Source organism: Lepisosteus platostomus, chromosome 1, assembly GCF_059453375.1.
Source record: "Lepisosteus platostomus isolate fLepPlt1 chromosome 1, fLepPlt1.hap1, whole genome shotgun sequence".
In the NCBI taxonomy this organism is placed as follows: Eukaryota; Metazoa; Chordata; class Actinopteri; order Semionotiformes; family Lepisosteidae; genus Lepisosteus; species Lepisosteus platostomus.
The window spans coordinates 11054124-11075781 of record NC_142611.1 but is presented as its reverse complement, the minus strand read 5'-3'; the positions used below and the strand labels follow the sequence as shown (position 1 = coordinate 11075781).

The window sequence follows — 21658 nt, the reverse complement described above, 5'->3', positions numbered from 1 at the left end:
CATTTCCTTGGAATGTAGGGCACAGGACAACCCATTTCTAGATGTTATTTAGCAGTTTTCTTTGTGATAGCTGGAGGTATTTTTAGTTTCTTAATTAAAAGCGTCACAAAGCTGCCCGTTTAGGTCAGGTTCAGTTGTTTTTGCAGTCTTTAAGCGTGAAGCTATATATAGAAGAAAGAGGCACTGGACTCCAGCTGTACCAAAGGCTGCTGACAGGCTTTTAGCAAAACCATTTATGCAGTTAACTTAGCAAATTGTTGAATTTTTTGTCAAGATGGAATTAAAAACAGAAATGGAAAAAAAATGACCCAAAGATGTCTGAAGAGGGGGAAATGAGGAGAAAGTGAAACCCTTCATAAATATGCACTGTTTTAGTTATACAAGGTCATCCTTCATTGCGCGCCTTCTGTTAAAGATATAGTGTATTTTCCACTGTTGCCATTACCACTTAAAAAATAGAAACGCATGATGAGGAAGTATCCCACAACAACAGCACTTTATTATAGCTCTAGATGGCTCCTGGGAAAAAAGAGAGTTTTGTATGAGTTATGAGTACCAAGAAGTACTTTGGCTGGTAAGAGTGGGGCTGCTTGTTCTTCTTGGGTAGCTCTGTGGACATTTTAGCCTCTGTTTCATCTGGCTGGAAGATATCTTTCCTGAATCATATATACTCATATCACCATTAGTGATTCATGCAGTAGACCTGTGTAAAATGTACCAGGTGTTGATGAATCACTGAAGGCTGCGTTTTTTAGGAAATAAAATTGGTCAGCATGACATTGCATAGCAGTGACCTACAGTTTCATCATGCCAGTTCAGTTTCTACATCAAAAGAGGTGTGTCAGGAGATATTATGCAGTTACCTCTTTATGTAACTATACCTACATAAAATTATAATAAAATATTTAGTTTTTATTGTTTGAGTCAATAATTTTATTTTATGTTTTGCACTTCATACTGCTGTCTGTGACACTGGAAGGAAGCGTCGATGGGTATGCAGTTCAGATTCCTAGCATTAAATCGGCGCTACTTTCTCTGAAAATGATGACGATACAGTAGGTGTGTTCAAAATATTTTTACATTAAAATGGCAGGAGCTACTGCTTACAGTAAATATACTAAAACAATGGATAATTTCTGAAGATTGGAGGTCGCGTTAAGTAAAGTAACAACACAAGACCACAAACCTGGTGGTAGGAATAAAGATTGTGACAAATTGTGTCACGGACTTGGCTTGGGTTTCATTTCTTGTATGAAATACAAGTGCTGTGTGAAATCGTTAACAGAATGAATCAGCTGAAAACATGTTCAGTTATTATTGAAATCTGACTGTTCCCCTCTACATTAGCAGAGACCCTGGTCGTGTATAGGGAGAACCACTGCTTTTTATTCCAGACTAGCGGTCAGTTCTTTATCCAATACTGGCCAGTTTACTTTATTCAGACAAAAGTTATCTCTGTCTACTGGTCGAGGACACTTGTAGACCCTTTAGGTCAGGGGTCTCAGACAACATCCTTGAGGGCCTTGTGTCCTTTAGTTTTTGTTCCAGCTATGTTATCTGTGAGAGGTCTTGTTGTTATTGAATGAACTACATTTTTGTATTATTTCTAACCACGTTCTGAGGCGATTTGTATGTAACTGTATCTTTGATGAAGTGAATATCTGTATCTCACTTTCACAAATGTAAAAGACCTTGAGAGAAACCTCATATTTCATGATTATATTTTTAATTTAAAAAATAGGATAATTGTTTAATTGGCTTCTCAATGAGCTCTGGGCTTTGAGCTCCAGGGTGGGAAGATGCAGTGATGAACAGGCCGCCAAATTATAGAATGGAAGCAGAAAATTCTTCGTGTAGTTCTGGGTCCTCACACCTAAGTCCTGTGGATCCCCAATCCAATTAGTCAACACTGGTCCTGGAGAACTCCAATCCATATTTTACCCAGATCTCTCCAAACCTGCTCCTGCAGAGCTCTTATCCAGTCAGTCAGTAAATCCTATTGAAAGAGGAGAAACTGCATGAAGTAGGACTAACATCTACCCGTTTGTGTTTTTCAGTGTAGGTTATAGAGTATGGGCTTAGAAACAAGTAGGATTAAATCTGAATTGAGATGGGATAGTTTGTGATAGTAGACACCAATGAAAAAAGTAAGCATGGTTAGAGTACACAGGTGTAGTCCAGCTGAGAGGCGTTGCTTAACGTTAGCTCTATTACACTGCAACCTTGGAGATAACCTTGAGTCGCGCAATGTATGGACTGCTCTCTTGGTTTAATATAAAGTATAAAGCAGCGTCATAGATTTATTTGGCTTTGCAGCGTCTTCATTGTGTATTTGAACATATGAAATTGTGTTGCATTTTGGTGTTGATTGTGGGATGAAAAGAAAAATAATCTTCTCGTAATAAGAATCGCAATCGCTTGTGGTGCTGAGAGGATGTCCTTCTTTAACCTTGGACATGACAACCCTATCAGAAAAATGTCCTGAGTTATGTTTTTGGGCTGCAAGCTTTACCCTCATCCCTGACCTTGTGTGAGTGCCGGTTGTAAATCCTGCTGTGCTTTAACTCCTAGAGTCTTGACGCGTACAGGAAATAACTGTGGCATAATTAATTTTTGCTTTGTTCCGAACAAGTGCTGTTGGCGCTCAGGGACAGTAAGGCTGGTCGATTACTTTTAAAGGAAGAGTCCCGTGACAAAGCCAGGATGTTTGATCCATGTGTACAGATTCCAGATTCCATGTTCAGATTTCTGAAGCCAATGCATATTCCTATGTTGTGTTCAAACTCCTCTTAGCGGTTTGTGTTGTAAGCCAATAAGGGCTTTTCAGAAACCCCTGGCTGACATGCTATCCAGGACTGTACAGTCCTGTCTGATGCATCACAGTTCCTACAGCTCTGTTGACTCACTGTGGAGGAAGGCAGATTCTGTTGTACACTGTGGCTCTTTGCCTTTTTGTGCCAACTGTGGCCTAAGTGTGCAGTGTACTGCTGGGTATTAATAAGCGACCACCAATATCCTAATTAGGCATTTTTGTGTATACTTAAATTTTCTGCTGTAATCTTTTTTTTGTTGAACAAGCATGCAGTGTTTTTCTTGGCTGAAGCTCCCAACTATGAAGAAGCAGGAAATATGTTTGGCAGCAGAATCAAGGTTTTGCGTTGGCAGTTCAGCCCTCAGTATGAAGGATGAGGATGCTGTTTGTGACTGAAGTGGATCTATGTAATCGAGAAGGTAGCTCATCAAGAGGTCTTCCAGGAGTGTCGCTAATACTTGAAATGAGTTTTGTAGGATTTCAAGCCTGCAGTCTCATGTTTGTACTGGAAAGTCTTATTATTTTCATAAGCCTGCAAAAAAAAAGGACAGGGTGGAGTGGTGGCTCTGTGGCTAAGGATCTGCGCCTGTGGCTGGAAGGTTGCCGGTTCAAATCCCGCGGACAGCAGAGGAATCCTACTCCATTGGGCCCCTGAGCAAGGCCCTTAACCACAACTACTCCAAGGGCCCCGTATAAATGTCTGGCCCTGCGCTCTGACCCCAAGCTTCTCTCTCCCTGTCTGTGTGTCTCATGAAGAGCAAGTTGGGATATGCGAAAAGACAAATTCCTAATACAAGATATTGTATATGGCCAATAAAGTGATCTTATAGAAGAACAATAAACAACGTGCAATAAAATATTAAGAATTTGCTTACCACAGTTCTCAGCCAACAAAATCAGGCACAGTTTGTGATAGCAGGCATGCTGTTAGGTGTTGCCGGCTAGTTTTGTGGAGCTTGGCAAGTGTTGTATAAATGATTTAAACCATGGTATCCTCATACCTTCATGACACTTGTCACTCTGACATGTAGTAGGCACGTACAATAGCTTCTGGCCCCACATGCACTCACACTCTTTCACTAACTTACTAAAATAATGGTAAAATTTGAGTAAAACTCCAGCCTTCCAAGTCTGTAATGGGAAGTTGTTTTCTAGGGTATCTATAAAACCTGCAGGACTACGGCTCTTGACCTGACTCAGACTCTCACCTTGCGACTTTTTTCACAAATCACTTTTTTACCCCCCATGTACATATCAAAAGGATGTTTCACCCAGTCTGCTACAGGAATGGGCAGCGGAGCCGGTCATGTTTCTTCATGTGGGTTTTTTCAAGTCGTTATTCTTCTGCACGGCCCACTGCAGCTTTGGTTTTCACTTTTCAGATCTTCTGTTGTCTGTGAAGGACTCCTTTGCCCTCCATTCCTAAGAAATTACAAGGTTTCAGGTCGGGAACACATGCCATCCGAGATCTGCCATAACCAACTCCGTGATTTGACAAGGGCCTCCTTACGTGACCAAAGTAGAACAATTTGAAATACAGTAACTTGAAACTCAGCTTACAGTCACCCTGGGCGAGACCAAAAGAGTAGCCCAATCACCATGCTGAATAGGTAGACTCAGGGTTGGTATGCGTGGAGCTGTATTGTTTTAAGGAAAATGATTGGTGGGTTTTATCGTGTGGTTGTACTCTGAAATAGCCTCAGAAAGGAACTGTGGTGTTGACTCTGCATCCGCACCGCACCAGTCCTCTTGATGCCTTGCTGTGGGCGGCGAAACCCTTCACTGCTCGATTTGTTTTGAGACGATATTTGAGTAGCTGTTTTTCTGCGCTGCTTGGAATAGCTGTGTGTGCGGTTCTGGATTGGTCAAATATGGTATCGGCCGCAACGTGAACTGCTGCTCTTGCGCCTCCCTCTCCCTCTGTCCCGCTCTTTGCAATTTTCTGCATTTTTGTTCTGTGGGAACATTTCGGGCCGTAAAAAAAAGGTTTGGGAATGCTAGCTGTGGCCGTCTTCGCCAGCAGCCCACACGACCTCTGGAATGAAACGGCTGGGTTTCGGGCTTGATTAAATCGCAGCCGTTTCAGCTCGCTTGACTAGGGGTCATTGGTTTATCTGGTTTGCTTTCCTACCAGTGTGTAGATCGCAAATGCTGACAAACACATTGAGAAAGGGGAGCGCTGCACATGTTCTGCCATTGTGTCTGTGTGCTTTCATTGCCTTTGGGCTTATCTTTTTTTAATCAAATGAGACCTTTTCCAGTGATTTGCAGTACTGACACCAGGCAGCATAAAGGGGTGAACCGTCATTTGTTCAGCTTTGCAGTGAATTAACGCTGGACAGTATCTTTTCCTTTTATATCTCTTTGGGATATCAAGTCTATTATCTCAGTGGAAGACGAAAGTTATGCTGCGCCCTTTGGGGGTATTTTACACATTCTACACATTGAAGTTGCAGCATAAGCATAGGAAAATAAACTGTTGTCAGAGTTTTTCATATCTGTATTCTGATAATATAATAATTTGTATTATTCCTTACACTTATATAGTGCTTTTCTGGACACTCCACTCAAAGCACTTTACAGGTAATGGGGACTCCCCTCCACCACCACCAATGTGCAGCCCCACCTGGATGATGTGACGGCAGCCATAGTGCGCCAGAACGCTCACCACACACCAGCTATCAGTGGGGAGGAGAGCAGAGTGATGAAGCCGGTTCATAGATGGGGATTATCAGGAGGCATTGATTGTTAAAAGCCAGTGGGAAACTTGGCCAGGACGCCAGGGTTACACCCCTACTCTTTTCGAGAAACACCCTGGGCTTTTTAATGACCACAGAGACTCAGGACCTCGGCTTTACGTCTCATCCGAAGGACTGCGCCTGTTTACAGTATAGTGGCCCCGTCACTATACTGGGGCATTAGGACCCACATGGACTGCATGAGCGCCCCCTGCTGGCCCCACTAACACCTCTTCCAGCAGCAACCTTAGTTTTCCCCAGGATGTCTCCCATCCAGGTACTGACCAGGCTCACACCTGCTGAGCTTCAGTGGGCTGCCAGCTGCGAGCTGCAGGGTGAGATGGCTGCTGGTAAAAATGAATTCAGGAACATTGAGTTATACTGCTTTGTCTTTGCAAAGGCAAAGTTCAGTGATGCTCTAATGATGCACAGTCTCACCCCACAGTGTCACGCATTTACAGAAGGGTTAATGCATTAATCCATCGTGAACGCTCCTGGACTCGGGCAAGACTGACCTGTCCATGTGGAGGACGTGGTCAGAGCTCTTGCATCGTTAGAGACCAGGGAACCACTGTACGGAGGACTGAGGCGCTGGAGGGATGTTGGGGAGGTAGGATTGGGAGAACGAATAACAGAGCTATGCTCCACACTCAATGAAAGGTTTTTTTTACTCATAAGTGCAGCAGTAAACGTTTCCTTCCTACCGTTTCCTAGGAATGTATGCTCATCACCAGGTTCAGTGAAGGATTAGTGACCTCGGATTTGTACTGGAGCAGCAAGCTTTAATCTTTCCCTTCAGGGCAGGAGGACAAAAGATAAAAATGGCAAAATCTGAGAGGAGTTGAAAGTGGGCTTCATTTTTCATGCTGTTAGGCAGCCTCCAGAGCTGTGGTATCTTCATTCTTCTGTTCTTTTAAAATCATATTTGGGGTACCTGCAATGCAGAGTCATCTTGTGTTATTCTGATATTTTATCACTTAAAAAAAGAAATGTGCCCATTTTATTTTTATTTCCCCAAAAGTGTAAATACATTCAAATTACAAAAATGTTCTCAAAGTGATTTTGCCATTTTAAACCCTTTTGATGCTTATTGGTCATTTGGGGGCTTACAGAGGAGTTGTTTACTATATATATATTATACGTACAACATTCAAATACATCCGTATTCAAATGGAGAAATGAAGAAGCATCAGTGTTAACCTTCACTGCTAAAAACACAGCAAAGTAGCTGTTGTCATGTCTGTATGTAAAGTAAGGGATTAATAATGAATGATCTGGAGCACAGCTGGGATGTTTTTGATCTCTGCTGTCAGTCACTGATGGACCTGCTGAGTGACCACACTTTCCCCTGACCGTTTGTTGTGATTGAGGGAAGCTAATCCAGATCTGCTGAGGTTGATCCTCTGGAAGGTGGACGTCCTGACATTGAGTGGAGTTGCCTTTTGCTCAGATGTAAATGCCAGCCCACTGTTTTAATGAAGGTCCCAGTAAATCTCTTTGTATAGTGTAGGTATATTTATTATCACCAAAGATCAGATGCATCTCATTGCCCTTTGATTGCTTTTGGATTGAAGAGATAAGGGGAGAAGCAATCACATTTTCCGCAACATCAAAATGAATATCTCCAGAACATATTCTCAAAGTAATTTCAATGGAAACCTTTTAGGAAAAAAAAAACATTTGCAATATAATGTCTTTGACTGGAAAAACTGCTACCTTAATTGCTAACGGCGTTTGTGCTCATATTCTCTTCTTTCACAGACACCCACAGTATTATTATTCTCCATCTGCTGCTTAATTAATGTAAGTGGCACAGTTATGTTCAAATGTTAAAAAACGATCGTTCGGTTTCATCACCGTTATCACCACAGCACCTCAGCGGTGCTGATTATTGGAAAAATGTGTAAAAGGACTAGTGAAAAAAAGACTAAAAATTGGTGAAATTATGATTGTATGTAATCACATACACATCCACCAGCCATATCACCCTGCAACTCACAAGTGGCAGCCCACTGGAGCTCAGCAGGTGTGAGCCTGGTCAGTACCTGGATGGGAGACCTCCTGGGAAAAACTAAGGTTGCTGCTGGAGGAAGTATTGAGGGGCCAGTAGGGGGCGCTCACACTGCAGTCTGTGTGACGGGGACACTATACTGTAAAAAGGTTCCGTTCTTCAGATGAGATGTAAAACCAAGGTCCTGACTCTCTATGGTCATTAAAAATCCCAGGATGTTTTTCTAAAAGAGTAGGGGTGTTACTCAGGCGTCTCAGCCAAATTTGCCTGTGACCTTTACCAATCATGGCCTCCTAATGAATAATAATGATAATTAATAATTGCTTACACTTATGTAGTGGTTTTTCTGGGCACTCCACTCAAAGCACTTTACAGGTAATGGGGACTCCCCTCCACCACCACCAATGTGCAGCCCCACCTGGATGATATACCCATCTTTGAATCGGCTTCTTCACTCTGTTCTCCTCCCCACTGATAGCTGGTGTGTGGTGAGTGTACTGGTGCACTATGGCTGCTGTCGCATCATCCAGGTGGGGCTGCACATTGGTGGTGGTGGAGGGGAGTCCCCATTACCTGTAAAGCGCTTTGAGTGGAGTTTCCAGAAGAGTGCTATATACTGTAAGTGTAAGGAATTATTATTATCACAAAATAGTGACTGTTGGAGGTGAAATAGGCTTTTATTTGGAAAAATAAAATATTCAACTACATGGTACAGCTTAGTACTCTCAGTCTGAAAAAACACTTTCAAGCTTGCTACAAAAGAATGCCAACTGATCTTGCCAGCGGTTTGCATTTTCTTTTAAAGTTAGTTTAAAAACACCAGCAAGTACTTTCAGCTGGCTTGTCTCTCTGCCTGAAGAAAAAAAGTTCAATTTAAAAGCAGCCTGCTGGTTTTGCCAAGATTTTGTGTACAAAAAGGCTGCGAGCCTAATTAGGTTGAAAATGCCAATTACTGACCTTGTTTAAGCGACAAAATGACTGGATAGAAGTGAAGAATTGTAGAACAATTATTGTATAATTCACTTACAGGATATACTAAAAATTGAATGTTAAAAAAAAGAGTACTGTAGCAAATTTGTTTAAAAAAGGAAGTGTAAAGGCAAACTAAATAATTTGGAGTGATTTATTCATTCCAGTCCACTTTTATTTTGTGTATAAATAGAAAATTTAAAAGAACACAACTCCCTTTTACCTACAGAAAACATCAACTGTTGAGACGAAAAGCCCTCAGCTTGAACATGGAGACAACCCCCTGAAAAAGAAAAGCAAAAGCCATAAAACTTACGTTTTTATTAATATTTTAGCTTAACTATTACAGAGACGTAATGGTTGTTTTGTCTCGTATTGTGTTGCTATGGTGATTCCTTTGGACCATCAGATGAGTTGAGTTTGGATTAGATGAGTTGAGTTGCGATGAGGATGATCTCCACATCTGCCACTGTCCAGAATTTAGCTTGCACGACGGACTGCGAAAGGAACTGGTCGCTGAAAACTCACGGATGTTTCTGTAGGAATTCCCAGGTGCGGACATTGTGGTGATCAGTAGGTGATGCTTCAGTTTAATCATTAGTCCTCCATGAGGCTTCTCTTTCGAGGAGAGCTGTTGGTGCGTGACTGTGATTCACACGGCGCTCGGCTGTAAAAACCTCGCAGGTTCATTTAAATGGGAATGACTGTGCATGCGTGCTCGCTCCAGGGTGATTTTTTTTTCATCCGAGTGTTGACTTGGAGGAGTTGTTTAGGGAGTCAGTGCTTTGATTTTCCACCCATGTTGGCTTACCACTTATGCAGTCAAACGGGGAAAAAAAAACAACAACCTTTAATTTAGGACAGTTTGTACGAAGGATGAGAACCGACACACACATCTCTTGCCAGATGAGTCAGGCTTTTTTCAGTTCTTCCCACAGCGTGCTAATTGACCTACATGGACTCTTGCAGCTGTTCCTAGGTTTTAAGTGTTAATTGCCTCCGTCAAAGTCAACCTTCCTGGGCTCCCAGTTGCTGGCTGATTGTCTTGTGTAGCTGGTTCTTGCTCACCTGTATCTTCCTTCAGGCTTCTCTGGGGACCCTTAGTGTCCTCAATGTAACTGTTTGACATGCTGGCTTTAGTTGGAGCCCTACAGTGCATGAGCTGAAGACCATGTGGATTTAGAGCATATCTGAACGTCTAGCAGATGGAATGTGTTGTTTTTCGAAAACGAACTGGGCAGAGCTGCTCCTTTCCACGTGAATCCTCTCGGCGTGAGTTTAAGGGAGAAGTCGGCTCTCAGCTTTATTGTCGTGATCCTGAATAACGTTCCTCCTCCCACACAAGCTGCTGAGTCCCGAGACTGAATTCAGAAGCGTTTTCACACTGTATGTATTCAGGGTGATCAGCTGGTGAGTGATAGACCTTTTCTAGAGAAAAAACAGATCTTTTTTTTTATTTTTAAAAAAAGCAGCGGTACATTAGCTTTGTTTCTTGAAGAAGAGGCCTGGCAAAGTTGGGAGAGGAGTCTCCGTTCACAATTCAGAAATATGTTGACTCTTCTTCTAGTCCCCTGCTGTGCCTCTGTTGGGAATCCTTGATGAAGTCTTAGCCAAAAAAAAACATGTATTATCTACAAGGGAGTCTTATATCTGAATCTCGACAAACCTTCACTGAACTGTTCTCTCATTAGGGAAAAGGCTACATGCCGTTTGCTGGCTTGGATGGAATTTGTCTTATATTTTCAATAACAGTATGAGAATGTGAGATATGACCTGGGTATGAATCCGCTGCAGACTAGAAACTTGTCTAAGCCTGAAGCTCTAATTTTTTTTTTTCCGTTGCGGTTGCAAATTCCAGTGGCTGTTTATTCCATGATACGGGGCCAATACAATGTCAAACGGGGTATTAAACACTCTCACCAAAAATGCATACTGAGGCAATGTTTTTTTCTGTACCTTTTCAAAATCTGATCAAATGACAGCACTACGTATCTTAGTTCGACAAACAATGTGGGGTTTAAGCTGCACAGTGTCTGCTGAACAGTGTTCTGTGAGTGCAAAGGACCAATTCACATAAGAAAATTGCCCCTACATCATTTAAGGGCTTTTACACAGTCTGGTTGGAAGGCACAGGTTGAAGCTCAGTGTGAAAAGCAACAGTCTGTTTGAATCATGCTTCAGGTGCTCGGTTTTAAGAACGTAATGGTGCCGATGTAGTTCATAATTAAAATGTTGTCATATTTCCATTAACCTCTTTAGAACATGGATGGTTGAATGTCAGATTAATGAACCATACCTTTGTACTCTGTTTCATTTCAGTTTTTTTTGTGTTGAATGAATGAAATTTCGTTGTGATGTGATGGCTTTCATCATTCAGTCAAGTTTTGCTTCCAGTTCATCCATTTGAAGGTGACAAGGTGACTGAGGACTGGAGACAGAATATCAAGCTCTTGGACCTTAAGTAGGGTGTTAATTGTGAGTCGGAGCCTCGCCCACACTTATTGACCATTAACTTTAAGATTGATCTTGATCATTTGGAGGTATTTACTTAATTTCTGCAAGCTCACAATAATACCCCTTATGCAGCTGTTGTGGTAGTTTTCTCATCCCCATCTATAAATTAGCTTCATTACTCTCTTCTCTGCCCCACTGATAGCGCACTATAGCTGCCAGTTGCATCATCCAGATGGGGCGACACATTGGTGGTAGTGTAAGGACAATTATTATTGTCAATGATTTGTCTAGCAAAAAGAAAAAAAATGGCTGTGCTGCCTTCGAGTGAACTGTTACATGTCCAGCTTCATTTTTTTTTTCCATTGATTTACCAGTCATTGATGGGAATTTATTCCCATCTTTCCAGGACGGTGCAGGCATGTTGTAAATATCCCCTTTTAATGGTTGGATGAGCTCAAACAGCTTGATCATTGCCTGTGATTTACTTGAACATTTAGACAAGCCTCTTGGAAGCTAATGTGCATGGAAAACATCTTTCAGATCTTGACTGGATGTTTGGTGGGGGGGGTGGACTAGGTTCAGGCCCTTTTGTGTGTCCCCCCCATCGCGCTGTACTCTCCCTGTACATGTCTCTGTGGTCGGCCCTGCTGCCCTGAGAGCGCTCATCGATAGGGATTCTTGTCATGCTTCACTGCGTCAGGCAGCTGACTCCCACACAGCTCTCTCTGAGCTCACGGCCTGTCCTGCCCGCCCGCAGAGATGAGCCCGGCTGAGCTGAGCCGTGTTTCTGTGGTTTCTCCCTAGGCAAGGGGCCAAAGACATCCTAACCTGTTTCTGTGAGAGAATGGAATTATGTTTTGATCCCTGTATAATCCTGTACGAGGGGGTTATTTTCTTGACGTGCTTTGCAGGATCAGCTCAAGGATGCCACAGGTCCTGTCACTGTCATTTAATCTTTTGATGGAGCTGGGGTGAATTGAATTACTATTGTGGGACGGTGCCATAGTTTGTGTGTCTTGTTTTTTTGTAGCACCAGTGTGTATCATGGTCACTATTTGAGAGCAGTTCATATAAAGCGCTGTATAAGGGTTGTGATGGTTACAAACATGGATTTATAAGGAGTTAAAAGTCAAATATCTGCATAACTGTCTACGTGCATTAATGTTAATAATGTTTTAGAAGTAGTGAGACTTTTAGGGGGTTCTTCATGAGTTTGTCGCCTTTTAAGTTTTTTCAGCTGCATGCTTTTCTACAAAGTGCCATTGTGAAGCTGAACTGAGAAATAACTAGTTAATTAGGCACGTTTGAAATGTACAATTTACGTTGGTTGATGTATAATATTCCAGATGTAAGAGTCTTCAGCTGGTAGAAACTGGACAGGGTTCCACCCGTATCTCCTATGCTGTTAGAGTTTCCCCGGAGTGTGTAGGTCCCATTGAGGGGCTGATAAGTGAAAGTGGATTGTGATGCTTCATCATTTTAATCGAAATAATACATGTTTTTGGAGCTTCAGTTCCAATTCTTTGAGTGTGATATATTGAATACCCTCTGAACTAAAGCAGCATTGACTTGAATGCTCTGTGATTTATATTTAAGGAACAGGATTAGGCATATACAGTAGTTTGACTAACCAAGTGTAATTGTTTTCTGAACAGACGTTTTCTGTTCGGCCGGGGATCGTCATGACTTTCGCTCTCGTGTCTAATTTCACACGTCTTGTAATGAATTGTGTTTTTTTTTTTTCAGTGAAGCTGGTGCTTTGCAGAATGATGGTGATTCCAGAGGAAGGTGGAAAAGCTCAGTACTAAGAGTGCCCACGTCTTCATGAAGGAGTTTTAAGAGTTAGGGTTTCACTATTCTACGTTGATTTTGAAAGGCCCAGGATGGTCCCAGCTGCTAATGTACCTTAGCAAACCAAGGATTTTGTAGTCTGCAGTGACTCCAGGTTCCTGTTCCCATGTTGGACGGTGATGGATGCTGTCTGGTGTTAGTGTTACATCTCTTCCCCTCCAAGGCTGTGTGCTGAGGCTGCCCAACCTCTGCTCCCAGGATTCTAGGTCTCAGAGCGCTAGAAATGCCCAGTCATCTTGATGCTTTTGTGTTCTTGCAGGAAATGAATTGTACTGGAACAAAAACAAACAACCACATTGTTTCTTGGGTGTTCATTTGAAAGTAAAAGTGGTTTGCACATGTGTTCCAAAGTAATTAGTACATGTTTTTGCAGGTGTGTTGTACAAAGGTGTACAGCTTGCAGTACTTCTTCATTAGTAGGGTATATGTGCTAGGTCAAAGTACAATTGAGCTATTTGGAATGAACTTGAATTGAATGTTATGCAGGTTCCTAATCATTGCTGTGTAATAAAATCACACTCCCAGTGCAATAAACCTTAACTAGCATTTACTTTAACTTAAGTGCATGTTTACATACTGTGACTGGTTGTACTCAGTGAGTAGATGTCTGTTTTCGCGTGTTATGGTAATGTGCCGAGGAAATTTAATTTTGAAACCTCTTGGCTGATTTCCATCTGGTGCGCACCTGTGAGTGGTTTTCTAAAACTGGGCGCCTCAAGGTTATTTTCTGAAGTTTTAATCAAGGCTAGCTATCGTAGTAAGAAGAGCTCTATAAGAAACATTTATATCATCTCCGCTTTTAAAGAGAGGGGCTAATGATTTCAGGATGTTTACAGCGCCATATTCGTTGGAATTGAAAATTTAAGCTGATGACTTCAAAAGCCTGGCTTAGAGCAAGCAAGCCCTGTGAGGTAAATGACACGTACATCAAATGTGTTTTTTAAGTTAAATTGCTGTAATTTGCTGTGTTCAGGTTTGGAAGCGCTGTTCTAATGTCTTTGGGGTTGTATTTGTCAAGGTGAGACATCCCCATCAGATACCATCTGTTCAACTTATTCAAGGCAGATCACTCACTTAAAAAATGTCACCTTTAAAGGCAGGATATATAATCAACTGGCAAAAAGTTTTTATGCTGACATTCATATTGTCGGGAAATGATAAAAAAGCAAACAGAATGTACACATGTACTGTATAGTTAAAAAGTGTAGAATTTAATTCTAAGGACATCATGCTAAACATCTTGCTATGCTGGTATTGGTCCAGAAAAGAGAAAATAGATCAATTCCAGGGTTTAAAGGAATGTCCTACAGATCAGTTACAGGTATTTAAAATCACCCTGGCCAACCCACTGGAACTCCTGATCTTGAAGAGTTGTGGGCGTATGGTGGAAGCTGCCCAGCCATTTTCTTGAAGATGATATCCTGGCTTCCTTTGAGAAACATCTGCATGATTCTCAGTTCAACTACCTACCGAACAGGCTTGCCGGACCAAACGATCTCCTCTCATTTCAAACCTTCCCTCTGATCTCGGCTGCGTTGTGCTCAGCTGTGCTGTGTTTTGCTCTGCTGTCCTTAACTCTGGTGACTCTGTGGGTTTGACATGGGCTGTTCTTGTGAACGGCACCTGGCAGTTGCTCTGGCCTTGTGAAGGCCTTCGGGGAATTCCTCTGGAGGAGTGGAAGGAAAGGCCCCAGACTGACCGCTGCTCATCTGCAGATGCTGGTACGGCACGTGCAGTTGTCCGCAGGAGAAAGAAACCATTTTCCGAAGTGCCCTTGAGATTTAACCTTGATTTGTTAAGTGTGAGACAGCTGTCGTCTGTCTCTCCCAGGTGTCGTGTGGCACTGAATGCGTTTGCAGAGGTCTTGATAACGCCGCAGTGTCTGGATGGCAGAAGACGCGTTTGCTGTGAGCTGAATTCTTGTGTTTCTTCTCTGGCATCGGCTGGGCAGCACGTTTTGCCCATCTGTTTTTACCGCAGGTTGGAGAGAGAGAGAGAGGAGGTTGTCCTTCACTCACGGCTCTTACTTTGGTTTCTTCACATGCAACCCCAGAAACCACAGGGCCTCTTTTTTGTGGCCAGGCAAGGGCCCAGTGAGCAGGCCCAGGGCCAGCACAAACCAGCGGCGTTTTGGAATCTTTACATGGGTGGCACACTATGAAAACATCTGCAATGAGTTCCAGATCCTTTGCTACTGTGATCTTAAAACCTCACTCATAGTCTGTTCATGAGCAGCACACAGGATTTCTGTCGCCTCTTAGAGTCCAGCGTCTTGGCTGTTTTAAAAACTATGTTACGGGTGTTGTTTCCTTCTTGTGTTATTTGTAGATTGCGCGGCAGCTGCAACTTGAGAAGCTAGTGTTTTCAAAAAATGGAATCTGAAGAGGGCGGGCTGAAAATACGAACTTTGGCCGCAGTTCACAGTTTGCATGCTTTAGGTGTTTCTGAGGTACGTTCTGAGGAACCCGTACCCTCAAAAAATGTCCGGATGTTTCTCAGAACTCATCTGCTAGAATCTCAGGCTTGAATGTGCAGAATCGATCTCAAACCCACCCTTAACTGGAAGGTTGCAGAATCCACAGTTCCGAGTTCAGGGACCAAACCACTCCCACCACAGTGCTGCCCAATTAATCTTGAGTAAGGTGGGGGCTGAGACAGCAGGTTGCATCTGTTCCCCACTCTTTTGATTGTGTAACATGTCCTTAGAGTAAATACCTGCACAACCTTCTCACTCAGATAGACCCCTCCTCTGGTATTACGTACCTGTCTGGGCAAGACTTCTGACAGAAATAATTGTAGTTTTAATCCCCAGAATGGATTTCCAAATGTTACTTATAACTTGCTTTTCTAATCGTTTGTGAAAGCCTGCGTCTGTTCTGGCGTGACTCAGAAATGCCCCCTATCATCGCAGTGATTTCAGAGAGATGATTTGTTACCTAATGAGAATGTAAAAGGAACAGAAGGGGTTTATATCTGTTTCGAGCACAGCTGCTTCCGTCTCGGTGTTGCTTGCGAACGCCGCTCTGGTTTTCTTGCTGGGGCTAAATGTGAAAGGCGGCTTTGCGCTCGGCGTTGATGAAACAGAAGCAACTTCTTTCCAGCAGCTTCAGCTCATTCGAATTCATCAGGGTTGTGGTAGATGAAAGGAAGGCTGTTCTGTGTGTTGGGAGCTGATCACGTGGTCTTCAGCGGACTCCCTGTGGGCCCTGCCTGACGATCCAGCCAGCCTGTTGCAGCGCCGTCTTACACCAACCAAAACTGGCAAAGCAGAGTTCGAATGTGGCATATCTTTGGTAAATGATCAGGCTCACTATGGTAGAAAGTGCGAAAAAGAAATTCCTCAGTTACACGTTAAAGGGACATTCATAGTTTACATGGTTTAAATATAGACAGGAACACACAATTTGGTCGATCTTTCTGTCCTTTTACTGTCTGTAAACAGTGAAATTAAAACTGTATGTTGTCTTCCAGTGCTGACCGGTGCAGATTTGAGATCTTTTACTCTTTTGGTCACCACTTTACAAAAAAAAAAAGACATTACTGCTCTGATATCAGTCCAGAGAAGACCAACCAGATGTATTCTGGCACTTGAAATATCCTACACTGACAGGCTAAAAGAACCAAACCTTTTTAGTTTTGAACAGAGAAAACTAGAAGGCCGCCAGATGCAAAGTGAACAGTCGTCACCTTTCCTCTTCTGGTTTTGAGGACAAGAAAAAGAGACCGTCGACTGAGGTGACAGAATTCCCAAACTCATCAAGAGGGCTAGACCTTAACAGGACAATCTCCAGGGGGCTTTGTTCCAACTGCCCTCCACAACCCTTGGTTGTTCTGGGGACCAGCTGCCCAAGGCACAAGTTACCTTCCTCGTGCGGGACAGCTGAGACCTGTTCCTTTAAGGCTCAACTCCTTAGACTGACATTTATCCCCATGCAAGAGGGAATGGAGGGAGTGATGTGTGTGCGTGAGTGAGTGACTCTGCACTGGAATTCAACTGGCCGTTCAGTACAAGGCTCAGGGTTGCCCAACCCTATGTTAGGTTAAATAGTGAAAGCTGGAAAATTTAAATTAAGGGATTTTAAAGTGGCATAATGCACTTCTCATTTAAAAGAGTGTTTCTCAATCCTTTGTTGTGCCCATTTCCCAGCTCCCTCTGGCCCTCTTCATTTGTGGAGACCACTTAGGCTTAAAACGTAGCAATGGATGAAAGAATCTTGAACTAGAGGGTGGGACACAGTGGGAGGGTGTAAAAATGCAGAAGGTGAATGTTTTCCCATCAGCAGCAGTGTTATTCCTGGATTTGTGCAGCTGGCGCCTGCTTGTTGGGCTGGCTGAAGCAAAGGAGGAATTGGTGGGTCTTAACCAAATCCTCCCCGATCATCCTGGGAAGCTGATATCACCTCCTGTATGGATATCTGTGGGAAAACAAACTGCAGAAGTCCTGCCGAGTCGCTTGACATTTCTCCTTGCTTTATCCTCCTTCCTCCTTTCAGAGTCAAATTCCCTGCCTGAGCAGACTCAACAAGCTCCCGAGGACGGGGGGAGGTTGTCAGTCAGTCGGCTCGCGAGCTGTCAGAAAGCGGTCACTGTGGTGTCGTGGCGATATCGGCAGTGTGTACAGAGTGAGGCTCCCTGCATCGCTATTGGCGACCGGAAGGTGTGTATTTTTGTCCTGCTGTCAGGGTGAAAGCACAGCCTGGCTATAATAGGCTGGGTGACCTCATGCTGAAGGTTGTATGGAGGACCTTATGTTGTGAAAAGCCTGTGGGTTTCCATGACTCCAGATTTCTGGGTCCCTGGTCTAGATGAGACACGCAGAGCTGACCAGTCACTCCAGCTGGCACGGGATATATCTCGCTACTCCAGGCAGGGAGGTCTTGAGTCTGCTAGTGAAAAAGTACAATTGCTGTGCAGGAAAAAGAAAAAAAGGCAGGATAGAATTCCACAAGTTAATTGGTTTAGGCCATTATTTTGGCCTAGTAGACTTTGAAAGGACAACTCAATAATCCTTTTATGCAACAGTAATGCAGAAATTAGGCATCAGCGAAAAAGTCTGTGACCATTACAGACGGAGACCTTTGCCAGAAGTATGACTCATTCGGTCCCTTCTTAAGAGTTATAAGGAAGTGATCACTTTCTAATTTATCAGTTCATCCTGCGATAAGGAGGCCTGCATACTGTGTGCAGGTCAGTTGGATTTCAGTTGTGTTTTGTGTCTCAGATTAACCTGAACGTGTATTTTTTAACCTTTTGTTTCAGCCCGAAAGTTCACACTATCCCCTGAAATATTGGCGCAGACACAAACCTCAGTCTACTGTATGCAGTGCTTTTTCATTGGTTCATCTTTGACCGCTGAGTGAACCCCAGTTTTATTGTGGTCCTTGTCCATTTAGGGCAGTTTTAACAACAATATCCAAGACCATGTTACCAGAAGCAAGGCGGTTTTGCTTCTGTTATCTGTGAACTGTTTTCTTGCCCCGGAGGCCCTGTCTGTTGTAATTAACACTGCTTATTCTTCAGTCTCTCTCCTGTGGAGAGATGTGGAGACAGGGAGGAGAGTGATGGAAACAGCCCAAGCTCAGGGTCTCAGGCACGAACATCCGCCAGCAGAATTCAGCTTACAGGGATTATTTCCAACCTCTTGTTAAAAAGTTGCAAATGGCAAATTGATTTTGGAGAAGGGGAAATGTTTAAATGAAAGAAGTCATTGGGGGCTGTGCACGTAACCTGCGAGAGAGTGCAGACGTTAATATAAAGAAGAAATGACCTGTAATCATTATGCCTGCAGTTGTGCTTTTTAAATTTAAAGCGCCTCGGTAAGGTCAACACCAAAGGTTTATTCAGAGAATCTCCCCGAAAAGTCCAAGGAGTCAAATACAAAACATACAGCAAGCAAAGGCTTTATCAAGTCTTGTTAAACTACAGAAAAGAAAACATTGAATAATAATTACAATTTAGCATTTGATAAAGGATCAGGATTTCTTCAGTTGAGTTCAGGTATGGTGGGCTTTCATTTTCTTTCTTAACAATAAATGGATTTACAGATACAACATATACAAAGTAAAATAATATACTGCATTATTCTTTCATTTTGCTATTATATTATGTTTTTTTATATAATTAACTAATGACATTATGCCAGCATAGAAGGGGGGGTTACGTTTAGAAATGCACTCAGCAAAAGCCCAACTTGTGCTTGTCAAACGTGTCTTGTTTTTTTAAGAAGAAACTGTTGGTCTTTGCCAGAGAGACTTGTTCTGTGGATCAGGTGATTTTCAGCATCGTTTGGCTCTAACCCAACTCTCCTTGCTGAGAGAACTGAATCCAGGCTCTGGTGGGCTCTGGAGTAAACGTGGTGCCCACCACGGCCTCCACTGACCTTGGTGCTTCTCTGTGTAAAAGCAGTCTGTTCAGGATTCCCATGATCCTGTGTGCCTAATGGAACTGTGTGCCATTCTGGACATGTGGTTGGGCAGATAAGGTGTTCCAGCCATACAAATACCACTGCAGGTATAAGGCATGTTTAAGAAAAACCTGGCGTCAGCGCTGAGCGTCTTGTTTGGGTGACAGACTGCAATGCAGCAAGGGAATTCATTTTCGTCATGTCTTCTCTTCCTGCTGTTCTTCTTGCTGTTGCTGTTGTGTTACCTGGAAATGGAAGGCCTCTCTCTAAACCATGTCAATCCCACTTATTATTTCATAAAACCCACTGTAGATCTTCACTGTTACTGGAACAGTAGTACCACTGAATGCCATTGAAATTGAAGTGAAGACAAAATCCTGGATTTGTATTTCCGTAGGTGCTGATCTGGCCATGCTAGAGTGAATTTAGGAGGCCAGATTAATGATTAGTCATGACAGGAAAACAATGAAAGCAGCAATGTTATTAAAGTGTGTTTCTTTTACAGACATTCTGCTTAAATGTCTTTTGTCTTAAACAGAGAGGTGGTAAGGGAAATTGTTATATGTACAAGACGAAATGTTTAATATCTTCAGAGATATTAATAAAGCCAACCCAAGGCACTACTTTGGGACTGAAAGTAGTGGCAGTAATGTGTAAAACTGAAATTGGAGACACTTGTTTGCTTTGTGTTTACTGTTAATTCTCTATGGATGTCTCTTTCTGCAATGATTCAGTATCTGCTCCTGAGCTTTTCCTGGGCAGCATATTGTTGCTATAGTAGGTAATTTAAAGCAAGGCAGCTAAGAAGAGAAAGAAATTGCATTTTCTGTGACCTGAGGGTGAGGATCTGATGAAGTTTCTAGATCTGCAAACAGATAGATATTTTTTAGATCATGAGAAAACCTCCCTGAACTACAAAGTGTGCTATTGTGTGCTACCTGTGTACATTGCGTATGCCTGGAACATAAAGTGTGGGTCTCACAGATGGTCTGAGGTAGTCATTTGTGAAATGGTATGCCTGTAGTAGGGTATTTTTGAGGCTCTGGCCTTACGGAAGAAACAAGGTAAATAAAAGTCCGAACAGGCAGAGGTCAAATAAGTCATTAATTAGGACTGGGGATTTAGAGCGGAAAGAGAACCAGCAGGCAGTGGTCTCCAGCACCACGATTGAGAGTCGGTGGTGTACCGTATCACTGAAGACCTGAAGGAAGGACGAGGTGCGTTACTGAGCAGCTCCTCTGTCAGCTGCAGCTTGGTGGGAGTGGACAGGGGAGAAACTGTGGACTCGGGCGTAGCGTAGTGGTCACACCTCCCATCACACACACTTCCCCATGTCCCAGTCTGCACTGCCCGGATGGCCGCCACACCCTTCTGCTAAAAGACTTGTCCCCTCTTATCGGACCTGGAGTTTCCTCATCCTATGTCACGCTGGCCCTCTGGGTGACAAAAGCGTACTGTAGGATATTGCAGGGCATACGTTAAAATAAAATAAAGTGTTGTATTTTAACTTTGCTATCACTGCTGTAGAGTTAATTAAAATTATAGCCCGTAGCAGGTATACGGTAACACGATTTTTCTGAATACATACCTGAATTTGATATTTCTTGACAAATGAGTACACAGTACTTTGTGTATTGAAAAGAATCCCATTCAAGAATGAAGAACAAAGCTATAAGAAAAACATGTATAGAACATTTAGTACTCCTTTGTTAATAATGCAGTACAAAGACTATAATGGACATTTCGCAGAAACTTTGATATTTGTGTCTGTTTTCTCAAACAACTGATTGCAGGCTGGATTATCTTTACAGATAATCTTCATTCCTTGACAAGTACTAACACCTTGAAAACATCATTTCAGATTTCAGTGAAATTTATTTGGGTTGAGTTTCAGATTGCAGTTGTAATTGGTTGGCGGGTTTGAAAGCATGCATGGTATCAGTTTTAGGTTTTGAAAATCAAAACCATTGGTCACTGTTTGAGTTGGAGAGATGCTTTTGTTGTCATTTTGATAAGACACCCGCTTGGTGAGTCAACAGTGAAGTTAAAACCTCTTGTGATGTTACAAAAAGTGATGGGCCTTTAGCCTTGACCTTTGACTCCGATAATTGTGCTCTCCTAAAGGGCTAAGCTAACGAAAACAATTAGCACAATATGCTTTATTGCTTCGTCTCAAAAGTGGTATCTATTTATGCCTATAAGTAAAATATGAATGCTAATAATTTAGGTCTTTAATTGCAGTTCTGCACTTCTTACAACTGTATTCATTATACTCGACTTCTGCATCAGTGAACTGTGTGCGTTCCAGAGTCCTCAAAATATAACAAATAAACATTAAAATATAAAATAGCAAGCTAGCAGCTGTTTCTGAAAACCTGCTCCTACTGTTGTACAATCTGCTTGATTAAAACACGCTGAGA

General features: G+C 42.6%; 1 protein-coding gene across 13 annotated transcripts in view; it reads left to right on the top strand.

Annotated features, from left to right (window-relative positions):
- LOC148677678 (amyloid beta precursor protein binding family B member 2-like) overlaps positions 1–21658 on the top strand; it is a 140067-nt gene that overhangs the window by 16218 nt on the left and 102191 nt on the right. For 4 of the 13 annotated variants that reach the window (XM_088623445.1, XM_088623436.1, XM_088623473.1 and 1 more), the window contains exon 2: positions 17329–17492. The exons of the other annotated variants lie outside the window; for them this stretch is intronic. The gene's annotated coding sequence lies outside the window, so the exon portion shown is untranslated. The remainder of the gene's footprint in view (positions 1–17328; positions 17493–21658) is intronic. 13 annotated transcript variants of the gene reach the window in all.